This window comes from Lethenteron reissneri, unplaced genomic scaffold (genome assembly GCF_015708825.2).
Source record: "Lethenteron reissneri isolate LAM-NWPU_2019-01 unplaced genomic scaffold, ASM1570882v1 scaffold_113, whole genome shotgun sequence".
NCBI classification, from domain to species: Eukaryota; Metazoa; Chordata; class Hyperoartia; order Petromyzontiformes; family Petromyzontidae; genus Lethenteron; species Lethenteron reissneri.
The window spans coordinates 127543-144027 of record NW_026890816.1 but is presented as its reverse complement, the minus strand read 5'-3'; the positions used below and the strand labels follow the sequence as shown (position 1 = coordinate 144027).

At 45.3% G+C, this 16485-nt stretch overlaps 1 pseudogene; it reads right to left on the bottom strand.

Moving 5' to 3' along the window:
• Positions 1-16485, bottom strand: part of LOC133361534 (zinc finger protein 721-like) — a 42928-nt pseudogene that overhangs the window by 3983 nt on the left and 22460 nt on the right.

The window sequence follows — 16485 nt, the reverse complement described above, 5'->3', positions numbered from 1 at the left end:
CTATAATGTAGACTGTAGCCTGGTTCTTAACCTCAGTGAGTGTATTGGCAGTCTATAATGTAGACTATTGCCTGTTTTATTGACAAGACCTTTGCAATGGACTAGACCTTGGCGATGGACACTCACAGCTTTGTATGTAAAAAAGTCCAGGCAGCTTCCACATAGTGTTACAGAGCCTAATGAAAGAATGCTGCTAGACTAATTTGAAGTGACACTTTGGATGCCAAATAAGGTCATGAACACATTAACCTGGTATAGGCGCTCCTCCACCACGTGTAGAACGACCTGATTATTCATGGAGAGCTGAGCAGGTGCAGTGTTGTATGACATTAAATTCCCAGGGAGGTATTCTTTGGGTCTTTCGGTAAAGTCACGTCACTTAACCGAAAGACCCAAAGAATATGAATTCCTGCAGTTACGAAAGCTTTAGGTCAAGATTTTCCCAGGGAGGTGATCTTTTTGTAGAACATATGCAAGGCCCCATTTCGTCATGGAATTCTCCAGGTATAGAACACGATTCTCCAACTCAATATCATTGAGTAGCCATGACCAGATCATCAAAATGCGTAACATGGTTGACCAGCAGGGGACGATCCCTTGACTATAACCAGGCATCGATTAGCGTATCATTATTACTGTATGAAATGCAATTTTGTATAGGGCCATTGTGAGCTTCTCAAAATACATCATTATACTTAAGCATTACCTAAATAATGGGGTTAGGTTAACGGCAACTAAAATAAACATCACAATTGAAATAAGTACTGTACTGTATTCCAAATAAGGAATCATGTGTGCATTAACCACAATACTTGTGGTCAGAAAGCAAACAAAAACACTCTGCTAGAAAATGCATGGTCTGCTGCTGAGGCAGACTGTTGTAAAAGGTTTGAAATGGGTGTAGCCCAAGGGTCATAAGGAAGTGGCCGGGGCTAGTGATGTTAATGTAATAAATTAGCATGTTAACGTGAAATCGAAGAGTGGTGCAATCCAAAGCGGCCTCCCTACAAGACAGAGAAGGAGCGAGGCTCTACCTGGGTAAACAACAACTACCACCACGACAACAATAACCACGATGTGAACTTCACACTTCAGATCTCAGTGAGCGGACACTAAAATAAATCACGCTTGCTAACACAGAGCGTACGCCTGGGATACACTGCCGAGATCATCGATGACCTCGCCGCCGAGAAAGTTCAGCAGTATCTGACAAGCACAACGTGGTGGCAGCCAGATGCGAACTGCCCATATCCCCCATCTAACACCCTTGCCGAGCACGCGCACGTGTGTGAGAGATTTGCTCGCGAGCGTGCGCAATTCTGACGGCTGGAACAGGAGCACACCATTGCAAGTCTTTTTCCAGAGGAGAAGCTCGCGAGAACGGTGAGGGGGGGGGGGGGACGAGGGAGCCTCCAGGACCCCGTGAGACAACCCCAGGATGGGTGGCAGGGATACAGACCGGCATAGGAGATCACAGGCCATGAGACCCATGTACGTGAGGAGGTAATTGTTGGATCTATGCCCTGTTTTCCGTTATTAATATTAAGAATAATTAAGAAAAAAAACTATTTCTCTTTTTATTATATCTATATATACCTTTTAATTAAATAATGAAAACAACCCACTACAAACACACCAGGAATCTGTGAAACGGCCATTAAACTGGTAAGAAGTCGGTGACAGAGAGGTCATAGACATCCAGATGGACAAAAGATGTATGGACTAACCTCCCAAAGACATCTGGAGATGTACAGATAAGGTGCAGAGCAAACAACGGTTGAAACTCGCGTTTTCTTAACGTTTTCCTTACCGAAAAGTAGAAACTTAACATAGATAATTAACCAACAAACAATAATATTATTATTAGTAATTCCCTTATATTCACCGCATACATATTATTTAGAAGTATATGTTTCCTATCTACACGACCTTCCGAAAAACTAAAGAGTACGAATTCCAGAAAGCTTAAGTGCGTGCACTTAACCTCAGGACATAAAAAATTAACTCAGAATAAAACACCAATCTCTGGAGAACTAAACTTGGCGAAGCCCAAAATAATAATGTGACGAGGAGCATTACGAATATTCATTAAACATAGACGAATGATAACCACGATACTAAGACCGAAGGAACTCATAAAATATAATTCAAGAATAAATTTAACACACAGGACCACATAAATGTATTGCAAACATCTCCTCAGCCACCTTTGTCTTCCAGCGGGGTCTGACAAGCAAGGAGGGAGCAAAAAGGTCACAAAGGGGGGGGTTTGTGCTGACATTGGTTGTTTTCTCTCGCAAGAGACGCGGAGAGAGGAGTGGGTGCTTGCGTGTTTGAGTTAAGCACGGCCGCCTTTGTCTTCCCGCAGCACAAACAGATGGCTCATGAATACTTGGAGGGTTAGGAAGGTCGCGAGGAGGGGACGCGGTGATGTCTGCTTATTCTCGCTCTGTTTTAGTTTGTTTTTCTCTCGCAAAAGAGAGAGGAGGGTGATCACGTTTTGAGCACAAACGGCAAGATTTGCACACGCAAGCAAATAATATTCCACACCCCTCCTCCCAGAAGGGTTACACAGCTGTGTCTTCACTAATAAACACACGAAACACACGGACGCAGATGTGTTCAACCCACAGAAAGATATATGACAGCCTTCAAACAACTCGGGAAGATTGAGTGGATTTTCTGAATATAAGCCGGGGAAAAATCCATTCAACTCAGATCGTCAGGGGCTCTGAGCCCCACATCGTCCGGGCCACGGGCCCCACCAGAAATCGTCAAGAAGTTTTCGTCATCCAGAATGACGAGGTTTGCAGAGGAAGCTGGCCGCTACAAGCCGAGGTCTGCACCACCTGAGAAGAATCGCTACCCTGAGTCGCCGAGTTGCGAGTGAAGCCAACAAAGACGCCAACGTCCACCCTGCCACGAACGAAGCATCGCTACTCGTCAGAGTGACGACCAGCGAACAACCCGCAGGAAAGGTGGAGATCGCCAAGCGTGCGCCACCGTGCGCCACCGGGCGCCACCGTGCGCCACCGTGCGCCACCGAGCGACACCGTGCGCCACCGGGCGCCACCGTGCGCCACCGGGCGCCACCGTGCGCCACCGAGCGACACCGAGCGACACTGAGCGACACGAGCGACGGAGCATCTTCAAGGACAGCATCGTGCCAACTCGTCATCGAGCAGTGGAGAGAGAGAGAGAGAGCAAAAGCCGAGCGACACGCCGAGCGAGGGAGCAGCAGGAGCAGAGCGGCGGCCACGCCCAACCCAGAGAAAACTTCTGGCCGCTGTTCGTATCCTCCCACACCACACAAGCTAACGACACAACTCCCGACTCTAAGAATTAATTAATATTACAAGGGGACAACGCACACACAGCACGCACACGAATAAGACTTTAAAAGAAAAACTGTCTTTGCGTTTCAATTTCGTTAATTGCATAAGATTGCCCAGGAATTTATTGACGTATACTCGCTTTCACATACTAGAGTGTCATGTGCTTGTTTAGAATTAAAATTGCTTAACACCAACTGTTCGAGTGCTTCTTTCCAAGTCCATGCAAAACTATCTTATTCTTGATAACTGTATCCTGTGATGAGATCTGAACCTGGAGACATAAAATAATATAAACACACTAAGATAATCAGTAAATGTTTAATCGACGATAATCATGTTATCCTGATTGATATAACTCTGGATAAACGAAGCTAAGCCTAATTATCACAACTGCACACATTAACATAACCGCAAGCATCCACATAAATTACTACGATTATCTCCGTGATTATCATAATTTATGCATATTAATACACACACTATCATAATTAATGCGATTTGCGCATTTTTCGGAAAATTCTTAATTTTTATTAATTTTATCAAAATTTCATAACCCAACACATACAACATAATGGGGGCTCGTCCGGGATCTCTCACAGACAGTGTTTTGCATGGATGATGGAATGAGTCACTACGTGTTAAACAGAATATCGTGATCAAACATTGCATGGTGATTGTAAACGAGCGTAAAACAAAAAAAAAACGCCCTCTAAGGTTAAAATCCAGAATAGCAAGTTGAAACAAAGACAGTGGAATTTAGATAAATCATATCGAACCGATTGTATCCTGTGATAAATGGTGTTAGAGGTACGCACTCTGAATCGGAAAATAACAGAATAGATCGAGCAAAAACTGACCACACTCTGTGAGATAACTGTTTTATATGCACTCTGAAAGGAAATGTCAAAGTAACTCTTGCCATACTTAAGATGCTAGGATTAAGAATAATATTTGAATGGGTTACGGGATACTGGGAACTCGTATTGAAACATACCGACCGATCTGTTACAAAGCAGTACAGTCAGAGAGACATATGGGAAGGGAGCTGTATCGATAACACGAACACACCTCGGGGGAAACTAATTGACTGGATAAAATGTAACGAAGGCGAACACGATGCAAAAACTGCAGAGAAGGCAGGACAGGACTCATACCTTCTCACACAGGCATACAGACAGGGATTGTGGAATGAGGAAAAATTCGGAAAGGAAACAGGAGAGAAATCGTCTCTAATAAACGAGGAGAAATGTCCCCACACCCTCGAGAGGGATGAGAAATCAGTGCTCGCGACACCAGCGAAACTCACAGACGTTGATCCACAGAATAAATATGGAAGTAACATTAAATCACACTCTTGGGTACGTGGACAGAGTCCAGGGACTAATCGCACAAAAATTATGGATATCGAACAAAAAATCCTTGACAAAGGGAAACCCTCACAATTCGAGAGAAGGGATGGAGAGATACATATGCAAACAAAAACATGTGAGACTGACAACTTCACAGATAGAGGGAGGAAAAATGTTAAAGTAAAGTCGACAGGACATGCTCCACTAAGGGCAGAGGCAAAAACTGAAGGGAAATGGCAACACGAGCGACACGGCACTGGGCGCGCACACAGAAAATGCACACCGCTTAATCACGCCCGACACAGTACAGATCAAAGTGACAGATTGCCTGATGATAACTTGTTTGATGATGACGCTGTCGGCAATCAACTTTCGGAATACCTATTCACCAGTAAAACCCTTAAATTGATGGACAAGGCTCTAGTTAGAATTCCCGATTTTGATCCACACAATAAGTCTATGGATATCCACACACATATCGCAACAGTAGAAGAGGCAATGATTAGAGGGCTGAGGAGACGGGATGAAAAAGCGAGTTTGTTGAAATGGAGCTTACATAAAGAATCTATCCCATGGGTAAATTCACTACCACACAAGGTTAGAAATGATTTTAAACAACTGAGCCTGGCAGTGATTCGGAAGTTTGGAGAATATTCGACACTCACTGAGGGGTTTTATGCTGTAAAATCGATGACTCAGGGCATGGACCAAGACCCACGTGACTACCTTTTACAATTTAAAAGAGCGTATTACGCAGGCGATGTGAAACAATACCACGAAGGAGATAAAATGTTCAAAATTATGTTTTTTGAATCCTTGAGCCCAGAGATTACAGAAAGGGTGAGAATGGTTTTGAATCCAGAAACCGCATCCTTACACCGCATAGAGAGCAAGGCGTACATGGCATGGTTATACAGAGCTAAGAGTCATAATTCGGATCCAGAACACAGAGAGAGGGATAAGGAACCCAGCCTCTCAGAGAGAAATAAAAATCACCGAGCAGTCCCACGATGCAGGGAGGAGCAAAAACGCACGCACACATGGCAAAATAAACCAGAGAGAGGTTGGCACGAGAATGAGAGCGGCACAAAGCCGAACATTCAGGAGAATCACAGAATGTGGAGGCCAAGGGCAGAATCATATCAACACCCCATGCCCCGACACACGCAAGGTCAAAATTACCCACAGGGATGGCGAAGTAACGATCCAAAAAAAATTTGGCACCCAAATGGGAGAAACACTGGGCCAAAAATGTACGAGAATCGCAGGAGGGAGAGGTTCAGAGCAGAACCATATCAACACCCCATGCCCCGACATGCGCAAGGTCAAGATTACCCACAGGGATGGCGAAGTAACAATCCAGGAAAGATTTGGCACCCAAATGGGAAAAACACTGGGCCAAGGGTGTACGAGAATCGTAGGAGGGAGAGGTTCAGAACAGAACCATATCAACACCCCATGCCACGACACACGCAAGGTCAAAATTACCCACAAAAATGGCGAAGTAACAATCCAGGAAAAATTTGGCACCCAAATGGGAGTAACACTGGGCCAAAAATGTACGAGAATCGCAGGATGGGAGGTCAAAAACAATCAGTCCAATTACGACCAATTCCTCCACCGGCTATACCAGGAGGGAATAGAGGAATAACACAGAATGCGGTCCAAATACATGATAAACAACCCACAGTGAGCGCGAGCGAGCGGCCAACACGCGCCCCACCCGCCGAGGTTTTGTTAAACCCGGAGCTCAATGGGAAATACAGGCAGGCTGCAAGTGACAGGGCGGGCAAAAACGTGGACAGTGCTCCCGTAAATGACGTGCGGATCGAATACAAGGACAGGGTTGCATTGAAGCGTGATCGGACAGTACAAAAACAGACAGCAGGGACACGCCCTGAGGAGCGCAGGCATGAGCCTTTGAATGGAAAATATCCAAGGGAAACCAAAAATTATGTGGATCGGAGTGCTAAAATGGAGACGAATGTCCATGACGTATCGGGAATGGTGTTGAAATCCAACACACTCGTAAAAACAAAGAGGGCAACATTACGAGGGACAGAATTAAATCGACACACTGACTCGGCAAATGTGCATGTAATCGCAGAGAGAGCGAATGCCTCGAACCAAGTGTCAAAATGGGTCGTGTGTGCGAATTCTGGTTATGTGCAGCACAATTTTTCACCACACACTCCCACGACGCGAGAGAGTGAGAGAGGAAACTACAAAAACGAACCCGAAAACCGTGATCGAATTATCAAAGTGATAAGTGGTAAACGAGGCAACATGAGGAAGGTAACGCATAAATGCGTTCGAAACCGCTACCTAGCGTTTCCCAGGATTTAACAAAAACAAAAATGAATATTCGTCGGAGTTATGATGTATGAGAACCGATGTAACGCAATATCGATGTTTAACGTTTGTTTAATTTTCTTTGCTCAATTCAAATGTAACCATGTTAAGCAAAAACAAAAATGAATATTCGTCGGAGTTATGATGTATGAGAACCGATGTAACGCAATATCGATGTTTAACGTTTGTTTAATTTTCTTTGCTCAATTCAAATGTAACCATGTTAAGCAAAAACAAAAATGAATATTCGTCGGAGTTATGATGTATGAGAACCGATGTAACGCAATATCGATGTTTAACGTTTGTTTAATTTTCTTTACTCAATTCAAATGTAACCATATCAAGACTGTAATACGTGCACGCGCGTCGTAAGAAATAACCGCCGAGAGTGAGGGCGGCTGATGGATTTATAACGAAAAAAAACAGGGCATTTACTTTGTTTAAAAATTCGCCAGTGGCCGAATCGACCACTGAAAATTTTTAAAAGGGCGGATTGTTGGATCTATGCCCTGTTTTCCGTTATTAATATTAAGAATAATAAAGAAAAAAAAACTATTTCTCTTTTTATTATATCTATATATACCTTTTAATTAAATAATGAAAACAACCCACTACAAACACACCAGGAATCTGTGAAACGGCCATTAAACTCTATGGGGACCTCATTTGCCAGTAAAAATATGATAATTGGTTCTTTACCCTTCTATCTGGCAACAAAACTGACACCTTTTGCAAGGAGTCATGTTTGCATAGACCGCAATACCTGCAGTCATAAATACAAACAAAAGACATAACTCTGATAATGTGCACTGTCCTTGAAGTTGATTGGTCCACACCCGAGACAGCTTTCCTTCGAGCCTAGTCTCATATGGGTTGGACCAGATGACGCCAAAAGGCGCACAACTCAAGGACAATGCACCATCAGAGTATGAGAGCTCGGGGCAAGCATCTACACTATGGGGACCTCATTTGCCAGTAAAAATATGATAATTGGTTCTTTACCCTTCTATCTGGCAACAAAACTGACACCTTTTTGCAAGGAGTCATGTTTGCATAGACCGCAATACCTGCAGTCATAAATACAAACAAAAGACATAACTCTGATAATGTGCACTGTCCTTGAAGTTGATTGGTCCACACCCGAGACAGCTTTCCTTCGAGCCTAGTCTCATATGGGTTGGACCAGATGACGCCAAAAGGCGCACAACTCAAGGACAATGCACCATCAGAGTATGAGAGCTCGGGGCAAGCATCTACACTATGGGGACCTCATTTGCCAGTAAAAATATGATAATTGGTTCTTTACCCTTCTATCTGGCAACAAAACTGACACCTTTTTGCAAGGAGTCATGTTTGCATAGACCGCAATACCTGCAGTCATAAATACAAACAAAAGACATAACTCTGATAATGTGCACTGTCCTTGAAGTTGATTGGTCCACACCCGAGACAGCTTTCCTTCGAGCCTAGTCTCATATGGGTTGGACCAGATGACGCCAAAAGGCGCACAACTCAAGGACAATGCACCATCAGAGTATGAGAGCTCGGGGCAAGCATCTACACTATGGGGACCTCATTTGCCAGTAAAAATATGATAATTGGTTCTTTACCCTTCTATCTGGCAACAAAACTGACACCTTTTTGCAAGGAGTCATGTTTGCATAGACCGCAATACCTGCAGTCATAAATACAAACAAAAGACATAACTCTGATAATGTGCACTGTCCTTGAAGTTGATTGGTCCACACCCGAGACAGCTTTCCTTCGAGCCTAGTCTCATATGGGTTGGACCAGATGACGCCAAAAGGCGCACAACTCAAGGACAATGCACCATCAGAGTATGAGAGCTCGGGGCAAGCATCTACACTATGGGGACCTCATTTGCCAGTAAAAATATGATAATTGGTTCTTTACCCTTCTATCTGGCAACAAAACTGACACCTTTTTGCAAGGAGTCATGTTTGCATAGACCGCAATACCTGCAGTCATAAATACAAACAAAAGACATAACTCTGATAATGTGCACTGTCCTTGAAGTTGATTGGTCCACACCCGAGACAGCTTTCCTTCGAGCCTAGTCTCATATGGGTTGGACCAGATGACGCCAAAAGGCGCACAACTCAAGGACAATGCACCATCAGAGTATGAGAGCTCGGGGCAAGCATCTACACTATGACTGCAGGTATTGCGGTCTATGCAAACATGACTCCTTGCAAAAAGGTGTCAGTTTTGTTGCCAGATAGAAGGGTAAAGAACCAATTATCATATTTTTACTGGCAAATGAGGTCCCCATAGTGTAGATGCTTGCCCCGAGCTCTCATACTCTGATGGTGCATTGTCCTTGAGTTGTGCGCCTTTTGGCGTCATCTGGTCCAACCCATATGAGACTAGGCTCGAAGGAAAGCTGTCTCGGGTGTGGACCAATCAACTTCAAGGACAGTGCACATTATCAGAGTTATGTCTTTTGTTTGTATTTATGACTGCAGGTATTGCGGTCTATGCAAACATGACTCCTTGCAAAAAGGTGTCAGTTTTGTTGCCAGATAGAAGGGTAAAGAACCAATTATCATATTTTTACTGGCAAATGAGGTCCCCATAGTGTAGATGCTTGCCCCGAGCTCTCATACTCTGATGGTGCATTGTCCTTGAGTTGTGCGCCTTTTGGCGTCATCTGGTCCAACCCATATGAGACTAGGCTCGAAGGAAAGCTGTCTCGGGTGTGGACCAATCAACTTCAAGGACAGTGCACATTATCAGAGTTATGTCTTTTGTTTGTATTTATGACTGCAGGTATTGCGGTCTATGCAAACATGACTCCTTGCAAAAAGGTGTCAGTTTTGTTGCCAGATAGAAGGGTAAAGAACCAATTATCATATTTTTACTGGCAAATGAGGTCCCCATAGTGTAGATGCTTGCCCCGAGCTCTCATACTCTGATGGTGCATTGTCCTTGAGTTGTGCGCCTTTTGGCGTCATCTGGTCCAACCCATATGAGACTAGGCTCGAAGGAAAGCTGTCTCGGGTGTGGACCAATCAACTTCAAGGACAGTGCACATTATCAGAGTTATGTCTTTTGTTTGTATTTATGACTGCAGGTATTGCGGTCTATGCAAACATGACTCCTTGCAAAAAGGTGTCAGTTTTGTTGCCAGATAGAAGGGTAAAGAACCAATTATCATATTTTTACTGGCAAATGAGGTCCCCATAGTGTAGATGCTTGCCCCGAGCTCTCATACTCTGATGGTGCATTGTCCTTGAGTTGTGCGCCTTTTGGCGTCATCTGGTCCAACCCATATGAGACTAGGCTCGAAGGAAAGCTGTCTCGGGTGTGGACCAATCAACTTCAAGGACAGTGCACATTATCAGAGTTATGTCTTTTGTTTGTATTTATGACTGCAGGTATTGCGGTCTATGCAAACATGACTCCTTGCAAAAAGGTGTCAGTTTTGTTGCCAGATAGAAGGGTAAAGAACCAATTATCAACGGCCATTAAACTGGTAAGAAGTCGGTGACAGAGAGGTCATAGACATCCAGATGGACAAAAGAAGTATGGACTAACCTCCCAAAGACATCTGGAGATGTACAGATAAGGTGCAAAGCAAACAACGGTTGAAACTCGCGTTTTCTTAACGTTTTCCTTACCGAAAAGTAGAAACTTAACATAGATAATTAACCAACAAACAATAATATTATTATTAGTAATTCCCTTATATTCACCGCATACATATTATTTAGAAGTATATGTTTCCTATCTACACGACCTTCCGAAAAACTAAAGAGTACGAATTCCAGAAAGCTTAAGTGCGTGCACTTAACCTCAGGACATAAAAAATTAACTCAGAATAAAACACCAATCTCTGGAGAACTAAACTTGGCGAAGCCCAAAATAATAATGTGACGAGGAGCATTACGAATATTCATTAAACATAGACGAATGATAACCACGATACTAAGACCGAAGGAACTCATAAAATATAATTCAAGAATAAATGTAACACACAGGACCACATAAATGTATTGCAAACATCTCCTCAGCCACCTTTGTCTTCCAGCGGGGTCTGACAAGCAAGGAAGGAGCAAAAAGGTCACAAAGGGGGGGGTTTGTGCTGACATTGGTTGTTTTCTCTCGCAAGAGACGCGGAGAGAGGAGTGGGTGCTCGCGTGTTTGAGTTAAGCACGGCCGCCTTTGTCTTCCCGCAGCACAAACAGATGGCTCATGAATACTTGGAGGGTTAGGAAGGTCGCGAGGAGGGGACGCGGTGATGTCTGCTTATTCTCGCTCTGTTTTAGTTTGTTTTTCTCTCGCAAAAGAGAGAGGAGGGTGATCACGTTTTGAGCACAAACAGCAAGATTTGCACACGCAAGCAAATAATATTCCACACCCCTCCTCCCAGAAGGGTTACACAGCTGTGTCTTCACTAATAAACACACGAAACACACGGACGCAGATGTGTTCAACCCACAGAAAGATATATGACAGCCTACAAACAACTCGGGAAGATTGAGTGGATTTTCTGAATATAAGCCGGGGAAAAATCCATTCAACTCAGATCGTCAGGGGCTCTGAGCCCCACATCGTCCGGGCCACGGGCCCCACCAGAAATCGTCAAGAAGTTTTCGTCATCCAGAATAACGAGGTTTGCAGAGGAAGCTGGCCGCTACAAGCCGAGGTCTGCACCACCTGAGAAGAATCGCTACCCTGAGTCGCCGAGTTGCGAGTGAAGCCAACAAAGACGCCAACGTCCACCCTGCCACGAACGAAGCATCGCTACTCGTCAGAGTGACGACCAGCGAACAACCCGCAGGAAAGGTGGAGATCGCCAAGCGTGCGCCACCGTGCGCCACCGGGCGCCACCGTGCGCCACCGTGCGCCACCGAGCGACACCGTGCGCCACCGGGCGCCACCGTGCGCCACCGTGCGCCACCGAGCGACACCGTGCGCCACCGGGCGCCACCGTGCGCCACCGGGCGCCACCGTGCGCCACCGAGCGACACCGAGCGACACCGAGCGACACGAGCGACGGAGCATCTTCAAGGACAGCATCGTGCCAACTCGTCATCGAGCAGTGGAGAGAGAGAGAGAGAGCAAAAGCCGAGCGACATGCCGAGCGAGGGAGCAGCAGGAGCAGAGCGGCGGCCACGCCCAACCCAGAGAAAACTTCTGGCCGCTGTTCGTATCCTCCCACACCACACAAGCTAACGACACAACTCCCGACTCTAAGAATTAATTAATATTACAAGGGGACAACGCACACACAGCACGCACACGAATAAGACTTTAAAAGAAAAACTGTCTTTGCGTTTCAAAAAGGGTTGCCATTTCGAGGTGGTGCGTTCAATATCAACTGATCGTGCAAAGCAGTTGCTGCCGTCGAGTTACATGAATAAGATATGTTTTAGTCATTCATTTTCGTTAACTGCATAATTTCGCCAATGAAGAAGTATTTTTAGTCATTCAATTTCGTTAATTGCATAAGATTGCCCAGGAATTTATTGACGTATACTTGCTTTCACATACTAGAGTGTCATGTGCTTGTTTAGAATTAAAATTGCTTAACACCAACTGTTCGAGTGCTTCTTTCCAAGTCCATGCAAAACTATCTTATTCTTGATAACTGTATCCTGTGATGAGATCTGAACCTGGAGACCTAAAATAATATAAACACACTAAGATAATCAGTAAATGTTTAATCGACGATAATCGTGTTATCCTGATTGATATAACTCTGGATAAACGAAGCTAAGCCTAATTATCACAACTGCACACATTAACATAACCGCAAGCATCCGCATAAATTACTACGATTATCTCCGTGATTATCATAATTTATGCATATTAATACACACACTATCATAATTAATGCGATTTGCGCATTTCTCGGAAAATTATTAATTTTTATTATTTTTATCAAAATTTCATAACCCAACACATACAGCATAACCCAAGTATGTGGGGAGGTGACCCAAGTACACCTGAATGTGACCAAGCTGCAGTCCACAGCGGAGATAGTCCAGTCCGAGGTGGGAGGGCTACGCTCCATGGTCGGGGGGCTAACCAGGCGAGTATCTCAATAGGAGGCAGAACTCGAACAAATGCGCACTGGGAGGGTAAGGGGGAGTGGACAAGGGGCCTCCTATGGAGCCACCGACCTTCCCCGTGCGTGCTATCTATGCGACCAATGGGGGCATCTCGTGAGAGACAGTCCCCAGATCGCCCGCGCGAGAGAAGCACCAGGGTTAAACACCAAGGCCTCCCTAAAGAGGGGACCACAGAGGGGTGCAATCGACGTGGTCCCAACACAAATAAACTGTCGTGATAATGGTGAGCGAGTGACCCCCAGGCAGATGCCGACAACAACACCCCAGAATGCGGCGACTGCGGGTGACTGGCTGCGGGAGCTTGTGGCAGGAATAATGGGGGCCACGTCGCTCGTCGAAGGGCAGGTGAACAGGCGGCGTACCCAGATTCTGCTGGACACGGGGAGCGGTAACGTCACTCTTGAGTGCAACACACGGCAGCGTGGTCGGGGTTGAAGTGAGCCGCCTACAGGCCCCGGATCGTGCGCTGCACACTGCAAGTGAAACTGGGATGGGACTGCTGGGGAGGGTCACCCTTAAGGGTCGCCTCGGACACCAGGTGTGTAACCAGGAGTTATACGTGTCGAGCGTGTTATGCCACGAGTGTATTGCAGGTACCGACCTCCTGGAAAAGTTGGGGATCAGCGTGCAGCCACCGTGGAGGGCAGCGGGGAGCGGATTCCTTTCTTGGGACAAGAGCCGGGTTGCCCTAGCTTCGAGCCCGTGGTCGCTATCCTGGCGTCGGCCGTCACCGTCAGCATTGGTGTTCCACTGGGTTTTCCGTTTTTCTTCCAAACCTAAACTCAAAATATATTTGGTGGTGGTCAAACAGTCCAATGCAGGACCCTCCTGAAAAATAATCTTTAACTGCTAAATAAGAAATTAAATTGGAAAACCCTCAAACACAGTACACTATTTTTATTTTACCAGGTGAGGCCATCTGAGCTGCATAGCTCTTTTTCAGAATCGACCTGGACACAAATGATAGCTCAACTTAGTGGGTTAAAATATGGAAATGTATTGCAGCAAAATTCTCAAAATGCATGTTTCTAAATGTGGAGAAAAATCAATGCCACTACAGGGAGAGAGAGAAAAAAAAATGTAAACTGCAATTATAAATGCGTCAGGGTTGGAATCGAACTCACGCACGCAGAGTACGCTCACGGAGTACACTCACACAAATGAGTACACTCGCTCACTCGGATTATTTTTTCTCCGGGTCCTTCGATTTTCCCCTCCACATTTAGTAACATGCATTTAGATTATTTGGCTGCTACAATCTTCCACGTGAAAAGCCATTTCGTTGAGCTATCATCTATGGCCAGGTGGCTTCTGACAAAAGATCTAACAGCTCTGTGAGCCTTGGTTGGTAATATAAAAATAGTTTACACCATTGGAATCTCATTTGCCATTAAAAAATATAATTTTTTTTTTTACCCTTTTATCTTGCAACAAAACTGACACCTTTTTTTACGAGGAGTCACGTTTGCATAGACCACAATACCTGCAGTCATAATGGAAAAAAAAACATAACTCTGATAATATATGCACTATCCTTGATGTTGATTGGTCCACACACCCGAGACAGCTTACCTTAGAGCCTAGTCTCACATGGTGTTGGACCAGATGACGCCAAAAGGCGCACAACTCAAAGACAATGCACCATCAGAGAGAGAGACGAGGCTCTACAGAAAGCTGTCTCGGGTGTGGACCAATCAATTTCAAGGACAGTGCATACATTATCAGAGTTATGTTTTTTTTCATTATGACTGCAGGTATTGTGGTCTATGCAAACATGACTCCTCGTAAAGAAGGTGTCAGTTTTGTTGCCAGATAGAAGTGTAAAAAACAATTATCATTAAAATAGTTGTTCATCGGTCTAAAGGGTGCATCAGCAAAACCAACTCGGCAGAACGCTCCTGAATTAGAGTGCTGAGACTCATTGTGGTCATGTACTCGAGTGTGCACCATGGTGGCTGGGAGATGTTAACTGCCTCTCCTGGAATACAGGAGGTGGTGGGTTCGATCGCGACCCCTCCTGTATAATTGGAGTTTGCGTGTCTCTCTCTCTCTCCCCGTGGTCGCGTGGATTTTCCTCCGGATCCTCAGGGTTTTCCCCTCCACGTTTAGAGTCAACATCACCACGTGTTTAGAGTATTTGACCGACAGACATTTCCACACGTTGATAAGCCACTTTGTTGTGGGCTGGTCGCTTCTGAAAACAAGAGCGGTATAGCAGCTGAAGTGGGCTTGGCCTGGTAAGAGCAAAAAAACTGTAGAAATATTTAAAAGAAAAAAAAATTCAAAGTAGTGAGCCAGATGAAGACAAATTAAACTTCAGCAGAGAATTAAAGCAAATGCAATCAGGCGAGGGCAGGAGACAAGGCACCCTCATGGCTAGGCCCCGCGTTGTAATGTTCCAACCTGGACATCGATTCCATACTCGCTGCTACTCAATTGATATCCCTACAAGAGAGAGAGGAGCGAGGCTCTACCTGGGTAAACAACAACCACGATGTGAACTTCTCACCTCGGATCTCAATGAGCGCGCGCGCGGATCGGTAGCTTCCTGGTTTCTCGTGACGTCACATGACAGCAGGTAACATGACGTGACTGGCGGGGTACACCTCCCCCTCACGCCGATGAGGTAATGCAGTGGTGACGTCAGAGAGCGGGGTTAGAGTTTAAATTTATTAAGATTCCATTGATCTTTTTTTTATGATTGCTTAGATTGCTTAAATATAAATGAGCTCTCTCTAGTCGTCTAGCCGAGCCTAAACACAAACCTGACAGTGGAACACCAATGGCGCTGACCGAGACAGCCAACAACTATCCGGCCGCACAATATCTAGCGAAGATGACAGCGACGACGATACGAGCCCACTCCCAGAACCGGCAGTGCTCAGCTTCCGCTCTCAGCTGCTTTTATTGTACCCAGCGCGGCCTGGCTCCGCCCTGGTCGCGCCTTTCTTCTCGAACCCTCTAGCAGGTTCCAGGGGCTTCCACATAGGGTCTTCCATGACTCTTGCCCCAGTTCCTCCGCCCTGCCAACACACTCGTGTATATGCTCACCGGCATGTGTACTGTTTGTCCACCGCAGTTGCCGTTGCAACTGCAACCGGTGGACAGGCAAAGCAACCCCGAGGAACACCACCAACACGAAAAAACAATTTACCCCAAAAAAGAAAACCTTGGTTGCAACACTTCCCGCGACCATACAGCACAACCGCAGTGTCTCCTGCGAACCATAACCACGTAGTGCCACTCCGGCGCCCCCGCGGTGTTGTATGTGTTGTGTTATGAAATTTTGATAAAAATAATAAAAATTAATAATTTTCCAAAAAATGCGCAAATCACATCAATTATGTCAAT